At 37.4% G+C, this 24,696-nt stretch overlaps 1 protein-coding gene across 1 annotated transcript in view; it reads left to right on the top strand.

Annotated features, from left to right (window-relative positions):
- The window catches only part of cdh22 (cadherin 22), a 168,697-nt gene that overhangs the window by 46,502 nt on the left and 97,499 nt on the right, over window positions 1-24,696 (top strand). The window contains exon 2 of the mRNA XM_005739998.1: window positions 1,028-1,151. The gene's annotated coding sequence lies outside the window, so the exon portion shown is untranslated. The remainder of the gene's footprint in view (window positions 1-1,027; window positions 1,152-24,696) is intronic.

Genomic DNA, 24,696 nt, shown 5'->3' with positions numbered 1-24,696 from the left:
ATTTGCAGTGATTAAAAGAGATTTAGGTTCCATTGTGAATTAAAAAATGATACTGACACTATATACTATTTAAGCTGTGGCACAAAAAGGCTCTCTTCAACTTCAAGAGCTGGATAAAAATGTCTCACACACGAGTAATATCTGGGAACATTCATTCACCAAAGATTATTTCATAAATATTCTGCATAGTTTTTTGGAGCCCTTTACAGTGTATATAGCCATAAGGCACACCAAAGAATATCTGTCATGCTTCAATCAAACGAACATTTAACCAAGTCCTTGTGATTTCCATTGAAGTGTGACCTGATAAATTGTAAATACTGTTTTACCAAATTAAGAGGCCTAAATCCTGGAGTGTCATGTTGCTGACTGAGTCTGTGGCTTCTAATCTAAACATGCAGTTACAGGGCAACTGGGTATCAGGACAAAGTTTGTAGACTCCAGTTGCACAGTAATTAATAGTTAAATACCTGTGTCACAGTCTCAAGGGTCCACTGCATCTTACCCTCAAGGTAAGAGTGGCAGACTCAGTCGTTGTGTAGGACAGGACTGTGCAATGGCTGCATCGAGGTGAGAGGATGTGGGGGTATGAGGGTATGCATGTGTGTGTGTGTAGGGATGGGCTTGGGGGGGATTGCAGATCTAAAGCAGGTAATTAAATGAAGTTCGTAGACTTTACTCTTCCACTCTCCTATGTTTCTTGAAGTATCCCTCACTCTCTAACCTTGCACCTGAGATGAAGATGGCAGTTAATGATCTTTTTTAAAACCACTTTAGCGCCCGCTCTATAGCTCAGTCTTTTACTCTCCAGACAGACCAAGGTTTTTTTTTTTTCTCCTCCTTTTTCATCCTGGGCCCATACACCATTTTTCTCTGTTCCATTAGCAAATTGCCTCCCTCTCTTTCCTCCTCGTTTCCACCATCCCACCTGCCCCTAACACCCCCATTAAAAATCTAACTGGGGGATTAATTTATTTAAACTGGAACAAACAAAGAAATTCACTCTTGGGTATGTTTTATTTTTCAGAAGTCGAGGAGGAGACACTGTGTTCGAGAGAGACTAATGTTAGATGGCATAATAAAGACAACCTGAAGGACCTGAGAGTCATCATTCGCACAAAGTGTCAGCAAGGTCATCTGGCTGAGGGATGGTGAGTCTGTTATTTACATATGCCATGGGCAATGAGGTAATAAGGTCTGCTTAGTTTCTCCATTTTTAGTAATTTTAAAAAGTGTTTAGACAACCATTAGCAAACTGACCAGCAATCTGTTTAATTTGCCTACCTATTATCTGCTTTAATGCTTGCATTGACCTGGTAATCTTACACATCTTTTTAAGACAATAAAATGAAGATGCTTACTGTACACCAGTGGCCTATACACCACTCCAAAGTATCAAACTACATCACCACTGTAGGTAAGCTTAATCTCAACAAAAAAAAGATTATTTCATATCAGATGTCATATCATATTTGTATGTACAACAGTTTCATTGCATTTAGTGTAACAAACATGTGATTATAATAACATTGAAAAAGAAACCCAACTAAATAAGCAGTTTAAAAAAGATATGACTCAGCTCAGATGCCTCACATGCTGCTCCTTGCCTTAATATGTCTAGTCCTTAGTCAGGTTTTTGAATATCAGGGTTAATAACTCACTGAAGGATCCAATCCTCAAGATTACGTGTGTTTGATTTTGTTTACACCATCTGCCATCAGATGCAATTGAATGTACTGCATGGTGTAATCTGATACATCCGGGGGTGATGTTTTGCTGCTGTTGTGTGTGTGTGCCTGTGTGTGTGTGTGTGTGTGTCTGCGTCTGTGCATTAGTGTGTGCAGTGTTACACAGCTCATAGCTATCCCTTAGGAATTGAAAATAGCCTGCAGATGTCCTGCAGGAATTTATCCCAGTCTTATTGTGAACCATGTTCTCTAAGTTAAAATTGACTTGTTATGGTGATATCACATGCATTTTACTGAGGCACTAAAAAATACTATGCATACTTAATAAAGTGCTTTGAGTCTGTGATCTTTTTTCTGTAAAAAAAAATGAATCTCTCCTTTTTTTAATTATTTTTTTTCTGTTTCCAGCTACAGTGTAACGGTGCTACTGTAACATGAAAAGTTGTTCTGGCTTTCAGAAGACATTGCCATGTCATCCTATTAGTATTATTATATGATACTATAGTGTACCTGTGTAAGCATTTACCACAGCAGTTATCACAACAAAAACACTCATATTAATATTCCAATCCAAGTTTAGAAGAAGAAGAAGAAGAAGAAGAAGAAAGGGGTTTATTGCCAAATGTTGAGCAGGTTTACAACATTAGGAAATTGCTGCGGTGCTTCAGTGCAAACATAGTGTCATAAATAGCACTTAAATAGTGTCATAAATAGCACTTAAATAGACATGAAAAAATAAAAGTAGGGATAAGAATTAAAAGTGCTACGTAGAAAGTTTACCATTTAGGTTAGTAATTGAGTTGGTATATAAGGGGTTAACTGATAGGCTCAATGGATTTTGGTGAGGTTTAAGGGTGATGGGAAATACCGGCAATTAATGTGATTTCTTTTTAAAAGGGATAAGTCATTAGTATCAGTTGGCCTTTTGTAACAGGAAATACAGACTGCTTAGTGAAAACTGCTCTTCCAGCAAAGAGTTCTTAATCTTTGTTAGAGACATTTTACTCAATAGGCTCACTGATTTTGTGGCAAGAGTTTGGTAAAAGACGATAATTGATATAATTCTAATTTAAAATGCCTGAAACAAGGAAATGGGTTTGCTTAGCTGCTAATTAACACATCATATACTGATAACATAATCTTCACACGAAAAAAAAAAGTGTGCATCATCATCTTGATGATCACCAAGACTTAAAATAGATGATCTGACACAAATATTCAAAAATAAGAAAGCAGTAACGGGACGAAAAACGTCTTCAGAGCACAATATCTGGTTCTTTTATTAAAACGTACAAGCTTGTATACACAAGATGTTGTTGTAAAAGTAACTGACTTTCAAGGTGTATTCGGGACACATCTAGTCCCTGAGCTCACAGTTTTGGCGCAATGTCTGTTAAATGCAAGCACAGATTAAAGATTATACTGTTGACAAAACTGAAAACATAATCTGTAGCTTAATTCAGTTCACTTTTGAATTCTGGGTCAGTTTTGAGTGAATTCAGCAGCTGGTTTCTAAATGAGTGGAAAAACAAAGCCTTTTTAAATTCCACGTCATTCCAGTTCATCACTCTTTCTAGTCCATAAAAATGGTGTCTAAGTCTTATATAACACATGTACTTGGATCAATCTATCAGACCAAAATGACAGAAAATACATGACTTCTTACAAACAACCGTGATATTATTATAACTGGTGACCGTAACATTGAGCTAGTGGGTTGTAATATTGCCCCGGAGAATAATGTGCTCCTACATGAGCACATAGTTCAAAGAAAATTTTTAATGTCTCCAAATCCAGTGGTCCCTGACACTTTCCAAGTCATTTTCTTGTCTGAGCATGTTAATTTCCTGGTCCCTTCACATTAATGAGGCTACCGTGCCCACAGTGGATGGGCTTGTTTTTGACACTTTGGGTTTTGTACAGAGAAAACAAAATATTAAATATTAATTGTTGATTCATTGTTAAAATTTAAATGCTCATGGTTAATCCTTTTCATGATTGGACAGAGGCAGAGAGGCTCCTCTCTCGTTCCAGTGTTAATGCTAATGGAACTTTCCTGGCTCCAGTGGACAAGCATTAGCAGTATCAATCATTTCCACAAGATATTTGGCATGAATCCAGCACTGTGGAAGGAAAGTGTGTTTCATGTGTTCATACAAGGTTTAGCAAAATACAACAACAGCAAGTTCTTCAAAGATGTATCACAAGACATACAAAAAGAGGATGTTACATATGAATTATTGTCTTTTTTTCTTGACACCCCAGAGCATCTTCAGTTCAAAGAGGTAGACTAGTGATAAATATGTCACTGGTACCAAGCCAGGATAAGGCATTACTAGCTTTAAATCCCTCAGCACTGATGAAAAAAAGACTTACTGCACACACAGAGAAACTGGTACTTTCAGCAACACAAAGACCTTCACACACACATACACAAACCTATACTTTGACAATAAGTTGTCAAAATGAAAGTGACCTTTGTGGTCTAGTTTCACAGGACAGATGGCAGCCATCAGCACAACACAATGTGGTCTAAGAGGCTGTATTGGAGCCCTCCCTCTTTTCCACGTCTGTTTTACGCTTATTTTATGTCCATGTTCATTATTGCAAGAAAACAAGGTCAAAACACAAAAGATCTGACTTTTTTTTAAATCATTTTAAAGCAGCATTATTCATGCTGCAGTGATTCCGTTTATATGTTGGTCCACATTTCTATTTTAATTAGTCAGCTATTAATGTTTAACAGCAATTCTAATTTACATTTAATCTTAAGAAACAGTTTTGCTTTGCCCCTATTATATAATGGGAAAGGGAAGTGCTCTTTAGAGTGTTCCTCCAGCCCCTGCGGTTTAACAACTAAAGATTTGGATTAACTTCTCAAAATGAAAATATTACTCTTACGTCTGCATATCTAAGTTGGGGTTTTTAGGCATTTCCAAAATTTAAACTCTCTTACTGCACTAAAATTTGTAATATGCAAGATTTAACAATGTGTGAATTTTTATGTTTATGGATGAGTGCATGTCTATATTGGTTTTTCCCATCACAGTATTTATGCATACACTTTGTAGACTGTTTGCATATGATAGTGTGCAAGTCTCTCTGAGTTCATTTGCTCTAGCTTGTGTACTCACATACCTCCATATGTCTCATAATCCAGGAGACTGGCACACATCATAGCACTGGGAGCAAGGGAATTCAGAGCTGTTCTGCCACATTCATCCGTCTAAAGAAACAGACAGAGAGAACTTATGTGGCAGTGTTTAGCATATTACACAAAATAAAGAAAGAATTTGACTGCGCACTGGGAACGGCTGCCTCACTGAATGAGGAATCAACTGTGGTGAAGATTCAAAGGGCCAATTTTACACTAGCTTATGAGAAAGGGAGTAAATAGAGGGATGCACGGTGCCTAGAGACTGCCAGATGTTACACAAGGGAATTCATCTGCAGCAAGAGTGACCATGGGTGGAATAGTTCTAAATTGGCTCTGAAAAATTGGGTCCTCACATACAAACAGATGAAGGGAATATTTGGGATAGAGTGCTTCATGAAAAATGGTTGTCAGTTTATCTCCTTGCATTTTTCATTTCTGCTGTTCTGTTATCAGCTGTTTTCCTGCCTCTTGTTAGATTGTGTAATAATGCTACAACAACACATGGCTACTTTTTATTGTGTATCTAACTTTAGATTTTCCCATTTTACTATAAAACTAAATAAAACAAAGAAACAAACTAAAAAGAGTAATAACTGAATCATCCCTCTTCAGATTACATCTTCAGGACTACTATTTTGGCAGATTTTGTCTCTAAAATGTGTCTTTTTATGCATAAAAATAAGAGTCTGTTCAAAAAATATAAACTAATTAATTAACATTATAACATAGACATTTAAAAAGGCCATATTGTCAACTCAGTATATCTTAACCTCAAATATTACTAAACATTATTCAAAGTTATTCTTCACCATACACAATATTCTGCACACAACACCCAATAATGACTTTAGGGTTTGCTTGTATAAATGTGTATATATAAATTCAAAGAATGTATTTAAAAATATAAATGTAAAATGTTATAAATGTGTATTTAACATTTTACACACGTATTCACAGCCTGACATGACACTCAAAGTTGAGCACAGGTGCATCCTGTTTCCACTGATCATTTGTCAGATTTTTCTCGACAACTTGGCTGGAATCCACCTCCAGTAAATTCACCTAATTGAACATGATTTGGAAGGGCACACACCTGTCTATATATGGTATCATAGTTGACAGTGGATGTCAGTGCACAAACCAAGCAATGAAGTCCAGGAATTGTCTGTAGATCTCTGAGACAGGATTGTATCAAGGCACAGATCAGGAGAAAGGTACAGAAAAATTTCTGCAGCAATGAAGGTCACAATAAATCACAATGGCCTCCATTATCTGTAAATGGAAGAAGAATGGAACCACCAGGCCCAACTTGATTGAGCTTGAGAGGTTCTCCAAAGATGAAACTGTCAATAAATGTGTGTACCAAGTTTGCAGCATCATACTCAAAATGGCTTGAGGTTGTAACTGCTGCCAAGAGCTTTAACCAAGTACTGAACAAGGGCTGTGAATACTTATATCCATGATATGTGCATATTGGTCATGGAATTTTGAGGTGAGAAATCAATTGATCCCATTTTAGAATAAGGCTGTAACATGAGACAGTATTATTTAAGGTGTGATACAAAAAAGCTGTCTTCAGTTTCAAGGGATGATAAAAATGTTAGACACTGAAATAGTCTGAATAATAATAATTGGCAGCCCTAGATGGCAGAGTTTTACATGATATGTCCTTCCTGACAGTTGAAGCAGGCTTCCCAAGGGGGAAGCCTGCTTCAACTGAACCAACGTATATAAATTGCAACCTGCAGGCCAATTTTAAAGTATCAATAAATCAGCAAGTGAGTAGTGCTATTATTTTACACAATATCTTAGAAAATTTCACAAATTTCAAATCTATTCTTTAAAGGCCTACAGCATGACAGTACATGTATTAATTGGCCTGTATTGTTACAAAGACTGACCTAAACAGCCTAAAAACATGTTCTGGCAAATACCTTCTGTCATGTCCTTTATGAAGACTACCTAAGATATTGGATTTGATTTGCTGTCAGCCTTTATTAAGTCCAGTATGAACAGTAAAGTCAAGTAAAGTTGAATTTAAACAAAGTTGAGATTAAACTTTGAAAAACTTACAAAGGAATGGCCACAAAACAGAACTACACAAGTAAAATTGTTACAGCTGAGCTTACTTGAACTTCTTCTAGCTGGTGCAAAGACATTTCGTACTGTAATTCAAAGATACTGTGTAATCCTATAAAAACAATAAAAACATACGCAGTTTGGGACTGCTGTGCGTTCAAACTCTGTTATCGCTTGAGATGTTGTGGTTCCGTAGCAGATGGGAGAGGCAAGAGGCAACAGCATAGTGCAGTCTGATCATTACACTGGGAAAGTGTTTGTGAATGTGAATCTGTGTGTGTGTGTGTGTTAGTGCGTGTGTGTGTACATGTGTGTGTATGTGCAACTTTGAGGTTGAAAGAACCTCTGGTGTAATAATTCTGTGTGTTAGCTATGGCAGGTGGTTGGCATGCTCCATGTTAAATCTTTATTGATCTTTTATCTTTTAAAAAGTACAAGACAGGTTTTTGTTTGTGCATCACATTGGTGATAGTTGTGGAACTGACGTGGACATTACAGTTAATACCAGGGCAGGAATGTATAGTTAGTACGTGTAGTACATGTTTGTCTTACAGTACATGTTGTTTCTCTTATGTTTTGAACTATAAATATAGTAACTGAGACAAAGAGTCAGACTATGACTGCTACTATGAGTTGGGCATTCAAAGTTTCCCAAAGTCATTGTTCTTTATTTCAGAAGCTTCCCTCATTTCTTGTGAGTTTGGCTTTCTTCTTTACTCTGCACTAGTTGAAGAAAAAAGAAAAGGGAAAAAAATCCAGAGACATGAAGCTGCAATAGAAAACTTGTTAGGTGCTACCCCTTTCTCAGATGCCGTAGCGAACTAAGCAAAGGGATCTTTAAGGGAGCAAAGGGACTTTTAATGAACAGGCACATTATTGATCTGTGGACAAAACAGTCGTTAATTATGTGCGGGTGGAAATTTAATTGAGGGAGTGAAAGAAGGTCTCTGCTTGCTAAGCTAATGCATGGTCAAGAAAGAAGAGAATTTGATTGAGCTCTGTGCCATTGGGGTAAAGGATGAGACACAAACGATCACTCAGCCAATGCCTCTGGATTTTCCCTGCTCCCTTTCTCTGCCCAGGCCTTTCTTTGTCTTTTATCAAGTGCCGCTTGTGTCATTCAACTATTCCTTTGTTTTCAAATTAGGAGGAAATGCCTTCAATTGACTAATTTTCCTCACCTTGGTGTTCTCTTTTGCCATCTGTTCAACCCACTCTTGCCAATCTTTGTTTTGTTTTTTAACCTGTATAAATGGCAGGAGTTAAGCGTCTAAAGAATCCGGAGGACGAGCATATTGACTCAACATGTGATGTGTGTGTGTGTATATTTGTGTGTTTGTGTATTATGGCATCCATCTTTCTGGGGTTTGTCCAATCTTGTGTATATCTCTGATTTGTAGTTGTCGGTTATCATCAGGCAGTCAACTGTTTTATGGCTCTGCTCACTGAGCCATATTATGTGCCAGCAAAATCTCCTCTATCTCAGCTGAATGTCTGTGTGAACCTTCTGAAAATTGATGGCCATTTAATGATCAAATGATTTTTCTGTTAGCTTATATTAACTAAGAAACAAATTCAAAGAGAGTGACAAACCATTGCTAATTACAGAAAGGTGGAAACATTTAATTGCAGTATTAGCTCGTCTCTTATAATGAGCAGTAACGCGGTATGAACTTTTCATTCTTGCATTTTCTGAAGTTGAGCCGTTCTAAATAAAGGCTTCCAAGTACACACAAGCCAGGACACTAAACACACTGAGTCATTAGATCATCTGTTTAGAGCAATCAGATTACAAATAAGTCATTACTGATGGTGTGGCATACACCCAAAACAACCATATAACAGCACACTGCAGACGTTTCTGTAGCTGAATGAAGGTGATGTTCAGCTGAAGAACTACATTGTGTAATCCCTGCAGGGGATGAGTTGTGTTGCTTATCCAAGAGTGTAGAAGCTCAGCGTGACTTAGATTCTCATTAAAGGAGCTTATTTATCTCTACACTTCCTAAAGAATCAAGGCTGGCGTCTTGAAGTCTTTGGGCTGGCAGCAATTACCATACCTATCAAGTAGCTTCATAACACCTGTTCCGTGTCATAAGAAAGATGTGCCAAGCTATTACTCAGTTTTCACAAGGTGTAAGTACTGAATGCACTTTCAAAATGGATTTATGTAAAAGGATCAATTTCTTTGCATGAAAAAAACCCCACCCATTTTAGTAGTTAAAAATATAGCTTTGCCATGTTTTGAGAAAAAAGCTTGTAGTTGTGAGGCTTTTAAACCTCTTGTGTTTGAGAATTTTAACTTTAACTAATTTTACAGATATGCTTTGCATTTGCAAGCATTAAGTTTAGAGGCTGTTATTCTAAATTTCATCCAGCACAGATTTGTTGAAAAGGGCTACTTTGTAAGATAAATGCCTTTCATTATCTTTGTTTCAATCGCTATGTACTTTTCCCTTTCCCCCGTACTTTTTTAATGACTCTCTTTATGAGTCTAATTTTGCAATTCTCATGCCATATTCACATCATATGGCACACATGAGCTCCGTCTCCAGAAAAAAACATATTTTAATGTAATTTAATCAATTAAAATGATCTTCGCTTATCTTGCACCTAGTGATCACTTAAATCAAGTTGCTATCACTGGTTAGCCCTTCAGTGATCTAGACTCTGACTTGAGTGGGATCACAAATTCTTCAATGAACAGTTTTATTCATGCTAAAATGATTGTGGGCAGCTTCAATAATAACATAAATCAAATTTGTATGAGTCCTAATTTGAACTTCTGTGTAGTTCCTAGGAGTGATTGTGGATGCTTGATAAATATGTGCTCTGATCCTATATGATGAAATACAAAGCAACTTCTTGAGCAGAGGGTATTCAGCATCCAATTTAGCATATGAAAAGATAAATCCATTTTATTTTTTAAACCTTTTTAATAATGCAAACATTCCTCACGTAGTGTCAGAGACCTGTAGTAGAAATTTTTTCTGCTGAGTGTATTGTGTGACTACTAGCCATAATACCCCAATGCTGCTTGGAGGGCTATTACTGTCATAGTAACAGGGGGTCATTAAATGGCTAGCAGCTGTGACTATTTGTTTTCTTTTATGTTACCTCAGTCCCGCAGCTGTGTTCTCTGTGTATGAGCACGAAGAGGAATATATACATGATTGACTGTGCAGGCTTGTGTGTGTGTGCATGTATGTGTAGTTATTTATTTATTTATTTATTTGTATGTTGTTGTTTTTTTTTTAGGGTCATAACTTTCCATTGCGCTATGATAAATACACAGTACGAGTGTTCATGGGGCTTTAAAATCAAACTATGAGCTGGCCCCTACCAGAGCACTACACACTGTGGTCAGACACATAACTGATATGGATCGGTTCATGGCTTATTTCTGTATTTATCTCTCTCTTTTTTGTTTGTTTTGTTTTTAGTTAGCTGCTTTTATATTTTTAGTGTCCCGTAAATTATTTAGGACATGAAATTGTTCAAGGCAAGCATTGAAATTGCAGATACTCAGTGTCATTTTACACAGTTCACAGAAAAGGAAAAAAGAAACACTGACCTTCTCTGACCAATATAGACATGCACTCATCCATAAACATAAAATCACTGACCACTGATCATTCCAAGCCCAATAAGTGTTTTTATAAAGGTTTTGTTTAAGTTGAGATTTAAAAAAAAACTTCTTTTGTTGTCTGTGAAGCATCTAATTGGTCCCAAATTTCATCTGGAACAGATGTTATGGCCCCACAATGCCTCAATTGCAACATCTAAAACGGGGGTGTCCAAACTTTTTTCACTGAGGGCCACATACATAAAAATATAGGAGGGGCTGGGCCACTTACTAGAAATTAGGTATATAACCTTAACTTTAGTGTATTAAAGTTAGAAAAATCACTTAAAAGTGGTCAAATGTGTTATATTGTTGAATATAATTAAAGACAAAACTGCCTTCACCTCAGCTTTCCATAAATGGATCTTTATTGATTTATTCAGAAAAAGCTTTGGTAGCTCATTCTCAGAACAGCAGCCTCAGATTTCTTCTTAGACCGAAGATTTACAGCACAGAGAAAAAACAATAAAGGGGGGAAATGGGACGGGTACATTTCAAGCTTGTTGTTTAAGTTATTAGGCTTAGCAAAACATCTATTAACGTCCGTTTGAAACGATTATCAACATTAACAGACTGAACTGGACTTAATAACAGGAGTCCATATAATTTTAGTAAATTATTCTGGTGAGTATCAGCTGCGCTGGGTATGTAAATCGGGCCATCCAGCTGCGGTGCTGATCCGACGCCACTCGTGGCAAAAATCCGGACAAATGTCACTTGATCAAGGAGCAGATCTGCATCAGATGAGATCAGCTGACTTTGCGTGTGCTGTGCACAGCGGTGTGTACTCTGTGTGTTAACAAGAAAAACACATATAAGAAAGTGGTGTGCAAAAGCAGGGTAGTGACAGAATTGATGTGCATTATTGATATTTGAAGCATGTGTACCTCCTGCACATTAACACACGGGTACTGTGGAATATATTTTTTACTCACCTAAAGCGCTCGTGCTCTCGTCCACTCCCCGCAAAAAAATTATCAGTTGTGTGGTGTCTGTGGCATCGGTGCTCTCATCGCATGCGATGGAGTAAAAATCAAAAGCACAGCTTTATCAGACAGTTGCAGTTTAATGTTGGCTGACAAGTCTTCAATGCGTCGCACAACTGGATTTCTGGACACGCTGACGTTGTTGAAGTCCTGCACTTTTTCCGGGCACATTATTTCGGTGACTTTAACGAGGCCGTGTTTTATGAGGTCTTCGTCTGAAAAAGGCTTGCCATGTCTTGCGATGAGTTGGGCGACCTCATAGCTGGCTATTGTAACCTTTTCCTGGACAATTTGAGCACGAAAAAAATACTGTTGCTGACCCTGCAGGATAGCTACCCTTTGCTTTAATTTCTGCTCTTGCTCAGCACCAGTGTCGGATGCATAGGCCTGATGTTTGGTTTCATAATGATGTCGTACATTATACTCTTTCATAATTGCCACAGTTTCAGTGCAGATCAAACAGACACACTTCCCCTTGAATTCTTTGAAGAAATATTCACTCTCCCACCGTGTCTGAAATTTTCTGCACTCTCTTTCTACCTTTCGCTTCTTTGGTTCTGCCATGTTTAGTAACTTGGGGGTAAATTTCTTCTGTGATTGTCCTTTTTGGTGGAGCAACTGCCTTGATCAAAAGCAGCTCCCCCTGGTGTTTAAACTAAGAAGTGCAATACACTCAAGCAAAAGTTGAAGTGCGGGCCGCGGTGTAGTGGTTCTCAAAGTGTGTGGCGCGCCCCACAGGTGGGACACAGAGTTCTGACAGGTGGGGTGCAAGTTACCTGGCAGTTGACAGCTGCCAGACACGCGGCTGCAGGTTTTCGACTACACCCTACACACATCAAAAACAAGAACAGGACCCAGTTTATTCTGTTTTAAGCCGGCGAGGCATGATGCCTCTCAGGTACTTCCGCCTCCCCCGCAGCCGTGCCACAGACCACGCCCCGCCACTGCTCTTCAGTCAAAAACAGGCTCACTGCAGCCACTAAGAGTGAAAAGTATTGAACTCTCACTAAATTATATATTTTTAATCTCTGTTTACAAGTTTTTGGATTTCTTTTTTCATAAAACAAAGACTGAACTTTATGTTTCCATGTTTGTCAGTGTTTGCATTCTGTTGAACTTTGAAGAAGTGCTACAGGCTGACGAAGCAGTCTAGTAACAAAAGTTACAAATAGTCATTTGAAATGAAAGTTTTTAGTTTAGAACAAAAATTACCGAAGGAATTATTGTGAATGAGTTTATTATCTAAACAAAGTTGCAGCTAGGCTTTTCTGTCATTGTTTTGTTTAGGTGGGAAATGAAAATATTTCTTCCTGCCATGTGGGGAATGATGCAAAAAGTTTGAGAACCACTGGTTTACTGTTAGTACCTAAAGTTTTCACAGTACAGTTGTGGAAATAGCCAAAAAAATAGGTGATATTATCTTTAAGGCATATTGGTCACACTATCAGCTAAAGCAGAAAATAAGGATTTTCGCAGAATTTTGTAGGCAGGAGTAAGTGATCAAACGGATTAAATAGACTTTCCTATTAATGTGACAAATGTTTTTATGTGTGAGATGTATGTGCTGGGTTTCACATCTATGCACTTACCGTATAGTTTTCTATCACTCATCACTATGTAGAGCAAGGCTGAGGTCAGAAGCAGCCATTTACTCACAGCATTGGACAGGAAAGTCAACCCACGCACACACTACTACCTGAACACCTTCAGGCCCTTTCTGTCTCCAACTTGGAAGTGAAAAATCATTCTATTTTTCTCAGCTGTGCAGGCTGAAAGCCTTTTTTATATAAGGCTACAACTCTGTTTCCCATAAAGTTGGGATATTGTAAGATGCACCAAAATGAAAATCACTATTTATTGAAGATATCACAGGTGTTGAAAACAGCATATTTTATCATTTTTGGAGAAAAAAATATGCCTTTAAAAATTTGATACTAATACCACTTTTTAAAAAAAAGTTCAGATGGGAACATGTTTACAACTGTGTGCCTCATCTTTTAAAATATTAAAAAAGTGCAACATTGTTTCCCAGTCTTGCTTGATATGGGATTCCACAAACTCAACAGCTGAGTGCATATTTTTAAAAAAAATTTTTTTGTTTCAAAATGTGCCAAATCTTTTCACTGGGTGATGGTTCATGGGTATTTTACTGTGGAGCCATGCTTCTGCTATGTGTGCAGCGTGTGGTTTGGTATTGTCTTAGTTGAATAAAACAGACTTTTCCCGAGCTGTGTGGCACCATATGTTGGTTTAAAAAACTGTATAAATCATTGAGCATAGCATCCACAAAACATCATAGAATTCATAGAATTCGAACATGCAAAGTCATAAAACTGTGATAAAAATTGTAATCTGTCAGACCACACTTAGACAGTTTTTCATTTTGTCTCAGTCCATGTCAAAATAACTCAGATGGCAAAGGAATCTGTAGATCTTGTTTATATATTTTTTTCTTTTCTTTATTTTTTCATGCATTTATATAGTGATATACCTAACATGTGATATTCACTAACACTGGTTAATTAATTGCAGGTTACTGTCTGTTTTTGCTGTGCTATATGAGTGCCAAATCTCACAAGCAGTGAGAAATCATTTTTAGCCTTTTTTATTTATGTACACGAAACTTTTTAATATACCATGCGCCACATGTTATTCTTTTCCTTTGTTTTTTTTTTTTTTCTTTTTTCCCAAACTGCTTATCCACAAAGGAACAGATATGCTAAAGGTCTACGTCAGCGTTATACAGCTACTGTTTGTTTATTAAAGAGGCACAGTGTCAGTTTTGGTCTGTTGGTCTAATGTGTTTGTTAATGTTTTCAGAAAGCAACATTTTGTGATGAGAATATTTCAAATATAATTTACTAAGATTTTTAGAAAGAAATTTACTCCTCATTGTTTTGAAATTAACAGGGGAAAAGCATACGCTTAACGTAACTGTATAGTTGATACTATGTTATGAGAACAAGTGCATAATAGGGACTGGGAAATCTGTGAGTGTGGTGCCAAAGCTTTGGCTCAGTCCTGTAACTTTTCACTAAGCCCTTGCACACCATGTTTAGAGTTAAGCCCCAAAAATACAGGTAAAATACACCAAGAGTCTTTTTTTCATTAACACTATGTCATGCTGACATGGGCATGAGGAATACAGGAAGTCAGAGACAGAAACCATTGGATATTATAACAACAATTATAATAGTAATATTTGCACTGTTAACGATAAGATATATGTTTTACATGATCTGCAAATTTTTTTTTTTTTTTTTACATTTTACACAACATCTTCTCTCCTTTTTAGGAAACAGGGTTGTAATTTATTTTTGATTCAAAACCAATTTCTTTTCACTTATCAGGCTGTTATAGCCTCTCGTTCCTCATCCGCCCAAAAAGTCTTGAAACTTGACAAGAGATTTTCAATTTCCAGCAGCAATCTCTACTAACAACCTCAGCCTTCCAGGATATATGGGGCTATTACCATTCATGGGAACAACAAGAAACAAGATGAAGGAGAAATCCCATAAGACCAACAGCAAATGCATGGTGTTGTCTCCTTATGTTAAATCAACATTATGCTCTGTTTAGAAATATTTTGTTCTAAAGCTTTGCTCCCACTGTATGCATCTTGGGTGTCTGTGAAATGTGTTTTTATGTGAAGTAGGATCTGATGAGTGGTAATGCTTCATTTTGGCAAGGCAGCACGGCAAACTTTGAAGATACTGATTGCTTGTGTCCTACACTCTAATGCTCTTGTTAATTCCCCAATGAAGTTGATTGCCACATTCAGATGCACAGAGAAGGTTAGAGAGGAAAACTGTTAGTGGTGCAATGACAAGGTCCTGCAGCAGCCCGCCATTAATTCAGCTACTGAGTTGCTTCACCTCTTGTCTTTTCCTCCTGTTCTCTCCCTCTTTGCCTCTCACCCTATCTCTCTCCCTTTTCTGTCCCTCAACTGCTTCACATAACATTTCATGAATTAAATTAGAGCTTGCGAAATCTTCAGACATGCTTATTACCGGGCTGGCATTGTTGTAATGTGTCTGACCTTGACCTGTTAAAGATTAATCCAAGCAGACAGGGCTGAGAAGGCTCCCCAGCTGATTCCCATGCAGAGCACAGGCAGCAGTTGTGTTTACCAATCTTAGATGGAAGAAGAGAGCAAACAAGTACCAGCACCACACTTGAGGAAAGCAGTACGGACTCGACTCACCGTGTCACACCTGACAGTGGTAGAGGAAATGTGTGTAACTGTACGTACATGTTAAGGATGCATCGTGTTGTATTTTAGTCCTTAGTGCCTGCTATTTTCAATGGGTAAAATTAAAGGAACAAAGACTCACATGCATCCACATCCAGCCAACATGTCTATGAGCTAGGCTTGGCTTTATTATTGGCCAATGTTTGAGCTCAACTACGTGACTCACATTCCTACGTGTATATCTACCTGTATGGTTTGGAGTATTTTTGCTTCCTTCTTATTCTGTACATTTTTAAAAATTCTTCATAATCGTCAATACAAAGAAAACTAAACATAAAATTCTTGGAAGAGTCCACACATATTCATCCAAAATCCAAAATTAGCTCAGAGTTGTGCAAAAAACACAGGTAGTAATGGTCTTAATTTTTGTTCCATCCATTCGCTTCCGCTTATCCTTTTCAGGGTCGCGGGGGGTGCTGGAGCCTATCCCAGCTGTCATAGGGCGAGAGGCGGGGTACACCCTGGACAGGTCGCCAGTCTGTCGCAGGGCCAACACACAGGGACAAACAACCATTCACACTCACATTCATTCCCACATTCACACCTAGTGACAATTTGGATTATCCAATTAACCTATCCCCACAAGCCGCATGTCTTTGGACGGTGGGAGGAAGCCGGAGTACCCGGACGGACGCAAACACGGGGAGAACATGCAAACTCCACACAGAAAGACCCCGGCCTGATGTTGGAATTGAACTCAGGACCTTCTTGCTGTGCGGCAACAGTGCTAACCACCGTGCCATCGTGCTGCCTCAATGTTCTTGTCTTAAAATGGTTTTAAAGACACACATGCACATACATAGATGTTTCTGTGTAATCTCGGACTTACATTTTAACAGGTAAGAACAATGTATTTTCTGTTTCTTTTTTGTTAGTTAATTACCCACACGGGCCTGCACGCACCACAGGAGGAGAGGGGGGCACGGGGACCCACCAATCCACCTCCTCTACATAATTTCCTTAGGGATTATTAAAGTATTCTGATTCCGATTGTGATTAACTTTAAAATCTCTTTATGTCATGCATGTTTCTGTTTGTTTATTTATTTATTTTTTCCATTGCTGTATGTTGTCACGCACTGGTCTGGTATACTGCAAAAAGCTGACAAATGGTCTACTTACTACTTGTTGACATGCATAGCCACACACAGGCACAACTCTGGAAACCTTTTGATTTTGTAAGAGATTGTGTTGCTCAACAACACAAGTTGCTCTTGTGTTTTTTTTTCTACATGCACTTGCCTCTGTGGCTGCCATTGTTTTTTGTGAACATCATCTAACACAAGCTTTTTGTTTGATAGCATTGCTCTCCCTTTGTTTTTTGTTTTTTTTCCTACCATCTATTTCTGCAGATCCTTCCATTTCTGTTCTGTTCTGTTCTGAGCCTCGGTTTGCCTTTGCTCTCATCATCTTCAGTGTAATCGTCATCATTACAGTCCTGCTCATGTGTCCATCCAGGGTGTCCAACTGCATTTTCAGGCAAGCATTTGCCAGCAGACAGAGCCTGAATCTGTTGTGTAGTCAAAGGCACTCCAATTTAGTGCAAACATCTGATTTTTAATCACTTTAATATTAATATTTAATATTTGTGATTTTTTTATATATGTATATACCGAAAAAAAAACCATTAGCATTACACAGCATATTTTGTAACCATAATTAAGGCAACATTATAATTCATGTACCAACTGTTAGTACTGTTATCACACATATATTCCATTCATATGCAGGGATCCTAAGGTGAAAAGTTGTTTAGCAGGCTGCGTTGTTTATCTAACCATAGCACACATTACAATGGGGCATATGCTATTTAATGTGTGGAATGCAAATGTAGTCAAATTTATACCGGCTACAAAGCCACATAACCAAAAACACCTTCGCAGATTTGAAGTGCAGTGGAATACAGGTGTCTTGTTATTTACTACCTCATCCCAAACTAAAATGATATAGCATAGTATAGTCTTAAATGATACGGTGAGAAATTTTGAAAAGAAGACTACTCTGCTCCTATGTAGGTCATTAGTTTTCAAAATCCTCTGCTCTCAACAGTGCTAATCGGTTGCCTAAATTTAGTAATCCTGTTGGCAGTGAGGCAGAGATTCTCAGAGTTTGGCTTTTGCAACACTTCTGAGGAGCCAGCAGAAATGTTGTCTTGGTGGTTTAGCGAGTTCACTCATCTCAACATACAGTAAAAGCTGAATCGTTTGTGTTTGAGTTTTTCTTTCACGTGCAGATTTTTTTTTCAACTGCATATTAGTGCATTTCAAGGGTTTAAATACTGACATGCTGTTACCATTGACATCAAATCAACAGTTTATAAGAAGTAAATATCAAATCAAGAAAACTGTCATGACATGCTCAGAGAGTCATCACAAATAAATGAAGAAATATCCCAAAAAAACAAACAAAAAACAATTAAATTATATCATTTATTTAGAAAATATAGTTCTAAGGAGTTGAGACATACATGGAGGTAGGGTAACAGAGTCAATGTGTAGCAAATAAGGTGAATGCATAATCTCACTCAGTCTATCAGTATTGTATTTGAATGCAGCATGTCAAAATGTGAATACAGTTAAATTTAATACAGAGGTTTAATTGGGTTATCTTTTAATACTGAACTAACTTAATAACTTTAAACAATTCATGTCACGCACACATGTAAAGTTTGAGACCAAGTCTATTTAAAAACAAAGCTGGAAAGCATTATATCTCACTTCTCTGGCGTTTGCAACCAAGGACCCAAGTGGCCACATTGTTGAAATCTCCATCCTTTCCACAAGTGCTCCAATGCTTCTCTTTACTCAGGCTCCAATTAGTATAAACTATTCCTTGCATTTTCAACGCTGACTCTTAACTTTACTACAGAAATATGGAAAGTAAAACCCTTGTCTCCTCTGCAACCGGTAAACTTGAATCCCTGTTTACTTCACTCCAAGTTTACTTCACTCCTTTTTCAGCAAATGTAGCACATAATATCGCTAAAAGAATCTCTCATCTCTTTAAATTGTCCTTCATTTCTGTCTTTTTTTCTTGTAACTGCTGTGATTAATTCTTTCTCTCTCTCTTTCTCTGGTATTTCTTGACCACATTTCTGCGTCCTCGTGTCTTGGTCTCTCTTTTCTTGTCTTTGTCTCTGTTCTTTTTTTCTCCCTCAGCAATGTTTTGTGATTGGCAGCTGAAGCTTGACTGCAGTTGAGTTAATAGAGAATAGAGAGGAATACCTAGAGAATTTACAGCTGAGTGGAGACGCACAAATAAGATAATGACTTGGGAATAACAATTTTGCTGCACCGTTTGGGAAGGCACTGGAGAGAGAGAAAGAGAGAGAAAAGACAGAGAAGAGACAGACAAAGAAAGTTACAAAGACAGTGAGGAAGAGAGGGGGAAAGAGAGGCAGGCATAAGTGAACAGATTCCAGGGGCGGCAGACTTAACAAGATTTTTCTAAATTGGAGAAAATAGTCAAAATCCCTGTGGGTTTTCTGAAAAGATAAAGCCTTGTATTTTTAGACAAGTCACACTGATGAACTAAAAGAGTTATTTTCCTTCCTGATGCATGTGTTTATAAGTCTGGTTGATTACTGACCATATCTTTTGTATCCTAATGGGACACAATAGACGTTTTGAATATTAAGACTTGAGTGTGAGTGTTTGGTGTGGGCTGCCTCTGCATTTGTCTTTTATTAAGTTTTGATTGTGAGGTTTACATTTCTTATCCAAAACAATGGCTAAGTACTAGTATAAGGACATTTATCCCACAATAGAAGAGGTGCCTGTTACGGAGAGATAACCCGCTAAAATTCATAATACCCGAACAACTCTTTAACTTTGCCAGACAGGAGTGGGTCACCCATCAAAACCATTATCTATAGTCATTTGGTTGTCAGAGTTGTTGGTTGAGTTATAGAGGCTGTTGGCACTCAGAAGGCCTTCTTAAGGGACCTAATCTCAGACTAAAAGACAAGGGCTCTTGGTGATATCATTTTCCCCCTCTTGCTTCACTGCTCTGTCCCTCCATCATCTCTTTGACATCACTCAACGCTCAACAAAGTAGTTAATGAAGCAGAAGAGGAGAGAATATTTGCCTGCTAATTAAGAAAAATGAAAGGAAGTGGAGTTTGAAAGCTGACACAGATGCACACCATAATTGTCCTCTCCTTGATGTGGGAGTATAGCAATAGGCTAAACTTTTTCAGTTCAATCATTTTAACCGTTTGTAGCGCTAAGACTTGCGTCTGTCTCAGAGTTTATTTGTCACTGCTTTTCCCCCCTTGGTTCCTCTCTCTTTTCCACTGTTGGCTGTTTTTTGGTTTTTTGCATTGTCTGCAAATTTAAAGACATGAGGTGAAAAATACAACTGATGCATTTGGCTGCTTCCTGCTAAAACATGTTCATCTTAAACACTCAAGCTAAAATCAGTTTGTTCTATTAAGACAAACTGCATGTACCAAATATAGATTGCTACACAGCTTTTACTCTGTAATCATCTCCTTAATCAACGTCAGGAAGCCCACATACAAATCTAAAATGTTAAACTCAAATTATTAAAAATGTACCACTATGCATATTTAGTACTAGGTGCAGAGGCTTGCAGGTGTGCTCAATTGCCTGTGCACAGTATAGGAAATTTCACTCTTGTGGAGATCACAGCAAGAAGTCTTGAAAACTGTTTGTAAATGTACTCTTACTAAGTGGTTCCCAGGGACCAATTTTTTACGCTGTTTCCTGACAATGCTGGGTGCCCATTATATGTGGATATGGGCTCATTTCATATTTCAGACCTCTGCACAAATAAAAGACAAAAACAACATAGTGTAAATGCTGTTTAGACTATTTTTTATTCTTTCTAATCAAAAACTAATCAATAGATGTGAAACCAGAGGGTCTGAGAAGAAAAAACACAATTTCTTCACCTGGCTTTTATTAGATGTGGTTTCAATAGAGGTCATTTACATTGTAATCATTGGGAAACAAACATAGTGGTCTGGGATTTTTCCATGTTTTAATTCTCTAGATGCATCCGGTTAGATGAGAAGTCTTAATATACAGTCATGCATTTGTATTGATGTCTATTTAATGGGTATGCATCTTATTTAACTAGTTGATAATGAGTCAAAATGCACATTTTTACATTTCATTACATGTTATTAATAAATTCTTTAAGTATGTACAGTCAAAGGAGCTTGCAAAGAAAAGCATCTGGACTTCTTTAAGTTGCTTGAAGGCGTTTCACCTCTCATCCGAGAAGCTTCTTCAGTTCTAAGGTCAAATGGTGGGGAGTCCCAGATTTAAACGAGATGAGAGGTGAAACATCTTCAAGCAACTTAAAGAAGTCCAGACGCTTTTCTTTGCAAGCTCCTTTGACTACAATGATCTGGATGACTGAGAACCTTCACAGACACTTAAGTATGTACAATTTTGTAGAAATCACTTTGGTTATTGTTTGTTTAATTAGCAATTTTAGAGTGGTTCTGACATTTGAAAGGGGAGCGTTGTAGAGAGACAATGCTGTGATGTGTGGTTGGGCAATCAAAGCAATTAATTGTCAGGTGAGACCCTGGGCACATTATTATATCCCAAAGGTAATATCTTTCCCATTTCATTATTTTTTATTGGATCATTAATTCTCTGTCAATTCTAAGCACATAACATGCAACTGCACATCTGTTTTGACCCCAGTGACATCCTTAAATTCATTGCATTGGATATTTGTATCCAAGATATTAAATGATGGACTTCCTGCAGCTGAATATGGATAAAACCAAACTAACTGACTAGTGGCCCTGATGCATCTAACCCACTCACAATAACACATCTGAGGTCCTTGTCTATAAAGTTGAGCCAGTATTATAATATTTTTAGTGTGACTTTTGAACCACTAAGCACGTCAACTCAGTCATCCAATCTTGATATATGCAACTTAGGAGACTTAGTAAGATAGGCTCAATTTTATCCAAAAGAATTCTAGAAACAGCCATGCATGCTTTTGTTTCCTCTAGGTTAGATGATTGCAATTTATTACAGTTTGTTTATTATACAACCAGACTTGCTAAAAAAGAAAATGCATCACTGTAATTTTAGCATCTCTTCATTGGTTACCTATTACATTTAGAATTGATTTGTTGAGTTTTTGGCCGGCTCTCTACTAGCCAACCCATAATCATTGGTGATCAGGCTCTTTCTGTCAGGGCATCCACTCTTTGGAGCAAACTCCCTGAGGGGAAGAGGACTTGCAAGCTCCTTTTCATCTTTTAAAACCCTCTTAAGACATGGTTTTGTAAGCAGACCTTTTCTGTGCCTCCATTTTGGGTTATTTCAATGTTGTCCTTTATAATTGTTTTATCGTCTCTTCCTAGCCTTATTTTTTATTTTATCTTTGCTTTTAATTCACCTGTTTTAAATTTCATTTTCTTTATTCCCTGATTTTAATCACCCTATGCTGGCAGTGTACGCCTACCTGATATTATTTCACATTTATCGTTTAAAAAATGTCATCGCTGCTTGTTTCCTGGCTTGTCTTTGAAACACCTTATATCTTTGTCTTGAAAAGTGCTACAGTATATAAATAACGTTTAATATCTATAGCATAGGACAGTTTTCCTCAGCCCTACAGCAGGTACTCACTTAATGTGTATATGATGACACAGACATGTACTGTATGCTAGTTTACTTTGTTATTCTTTGGATTTTCATTATATCACTGCATATACCCATATGGAAAAGAAATAGAAAAAACGTATAAAAAACTTGCATAAGATGTAGCCTACTTCATATAGTGAATCATTAAAAGGCTTATATGATTTACTCATGAAAGTGGCCACTTTCTCATTACTTTCATTTTTTTTTTTAGTAAGTATCCAAAACATACAAGTTTCATTTATATAATTTTTCAAGGGATCTTATATCGGTTTTCACTCTTATATGCTTTTCATACAAGTTTCACACAAGACAGATACAAACTTTATAAGATTTATATATATATATCTTTTCCATATGAGTAGTAAGATGGGGAAAACAGCTTTTAATAACTGCCAGACAGATGAATAATAAAAAAAACATATGCTTCTGCTTGGTGTACTACATATATGTTGTATAAGACAAAGTAATCAGTTACAAGCGCTATTAGTGTTACTTTTCTGTAGCACTAAAAATTGTTGATCAAAATTTATTTACAATGTACACATAACATAAACGTAACATCGCTGTTCACTTTGGGTCACATGCTCTTTATATATAATTTGTGAGAGAAAACAAATTCACAGATGCATGGGAATGTGCACATAGTAGCACAGTTCACTTTGACATCAAAAACGAAACATAATATATATAATTTGTAAGGAAGAAGCGCTATAAAAATAACTCCCAACAGCTCTAAAGATGATGATAGTGATAGTTTCTTCCAGATTGATTAGCATGCCTAGGAGGAGTTGGGGAACAGACCCATATACATATCATTATAGTAAAAATACATCTGACAGTTTATGCATTGCTTTAAAATATTTTCACATCTTATTCTAGCTACATAATGCTTAGTTGTAGGATAGCAATTTATAGAGGAATGTTCAATATGCATCTACTCCCATTGCACAGACCAGTGAAATATAGTTATTTTACATGCTGACAAAGTCCAAGAACTGAACTTTGTTCAATTTAATCCTACCCTCCCACTAACACAACCACCGTCCTCCTGCCGGTCCACTTCTGGACACATGCCGTGATTCTGATTGACTTCTGATGGACATTATTCTTTTTATGATGGTAACAATAACTTCAATGCTATCCTAATGATAGTGATCATAATGCTGGGAACTCAATCTCCCAATAGTGTGTTGATAGCCGTGCAACAACCTCAGCAGGGAGTGAGTGAGCAGACTTCAAAGGTGCGATTTGCCTCACAGTGGAGTCTAGGGCACTGCGGCCCACGTGGGCGGCTGTCATTTTCTTGGTGAACTTCTCTGTTTTGATCCTGCAGTTCAATTGCTGTTCTCTGGCCAGGTGCTTGAGGAGAAAATTGTGTAAAGGTCTTATGTGATTTCTTAAAAATTGATTTATATATATATATTTTTTTCCCTATATAACAACACCATAGTCTTTTCAGCACCACCATTAGGGTTCTCGTAGCCATGTGCTTAACTGCCACTTTGGATTGGAAAAAGAAGAAAAATGAAACACAACTCATCTTGACATTGATATTGATCAATTTGCCAGTAGACGCTGCTACTGTGCTCAGCTGTAAATTGAACCCTGACACTCATCCACTCACCCCTCTCTCCTTGGAATGCTTCCTGCAATGCCCCAATAATTTTTATGCAAAAGATGGCCTTTTCTGCCACGAGAAGAATACAATGAATAGATTGATTAGTCAATACCATAATGGGGATAGGGTAATGAGCCTGTCAGTCATAGAGTCAGAGCAAGAGAATATGCCTAGACAGCAGAATTACTTTGTTAGTAGTGTAGACATGGGCAGGGTGGTACAAATTGGATTTTAGGCTGATTTACAGACCACTGAAACAAAGTGTTCTGGGACAAAAAACTTCTAAGGAATAGAGCAGAGTCACATGTTGTGCTTGAGAGTGTATAAATGTCTAGTTGAGTATTTATTCCTGATATCCATCCAAAAATAATACTCTGCACATCAAAGCCTGACGCTTTTGTATTTGTTTCTAGTGAAATTAAGACATTGTTAATCCTCTCATGAAAACAAAGGCTTCCCACTGACAGGATTGAGCTGTTGCATCATTATTTAATGGCAATAAACTGACAAGTAAAAGACATAATCACTTAATTTAAATGCTACTTAGATTTTCTGTTCTATTATTTCTGGGGTGTGAACTAAACCAGTGGGCTGTGATATTAAATTTGTGGTGAAGAAATCGAATAAACTATACATTTAAAGTGAATGAAA

The sequence above is a fragment of the Pundamilia nyererei genome, unplaced genomic scaffold, assembly GCF_000239375.1.
Source record: "Pundamilia nyererei isolate P.nyererei 1_Seehausen unplaced genomic scaffold, PunNye1.0 scaffold00096, whole genome shotgun sequence".
NCBI lineage: Eukaryota > Metazoa > Chordata > Actinopteri > Cichliformes > Cichlidae > Pundamilia > Pundamilia nyererei.
This window is presented reverse-complemented; position numbering and strand designations above follow the sequence as displayed.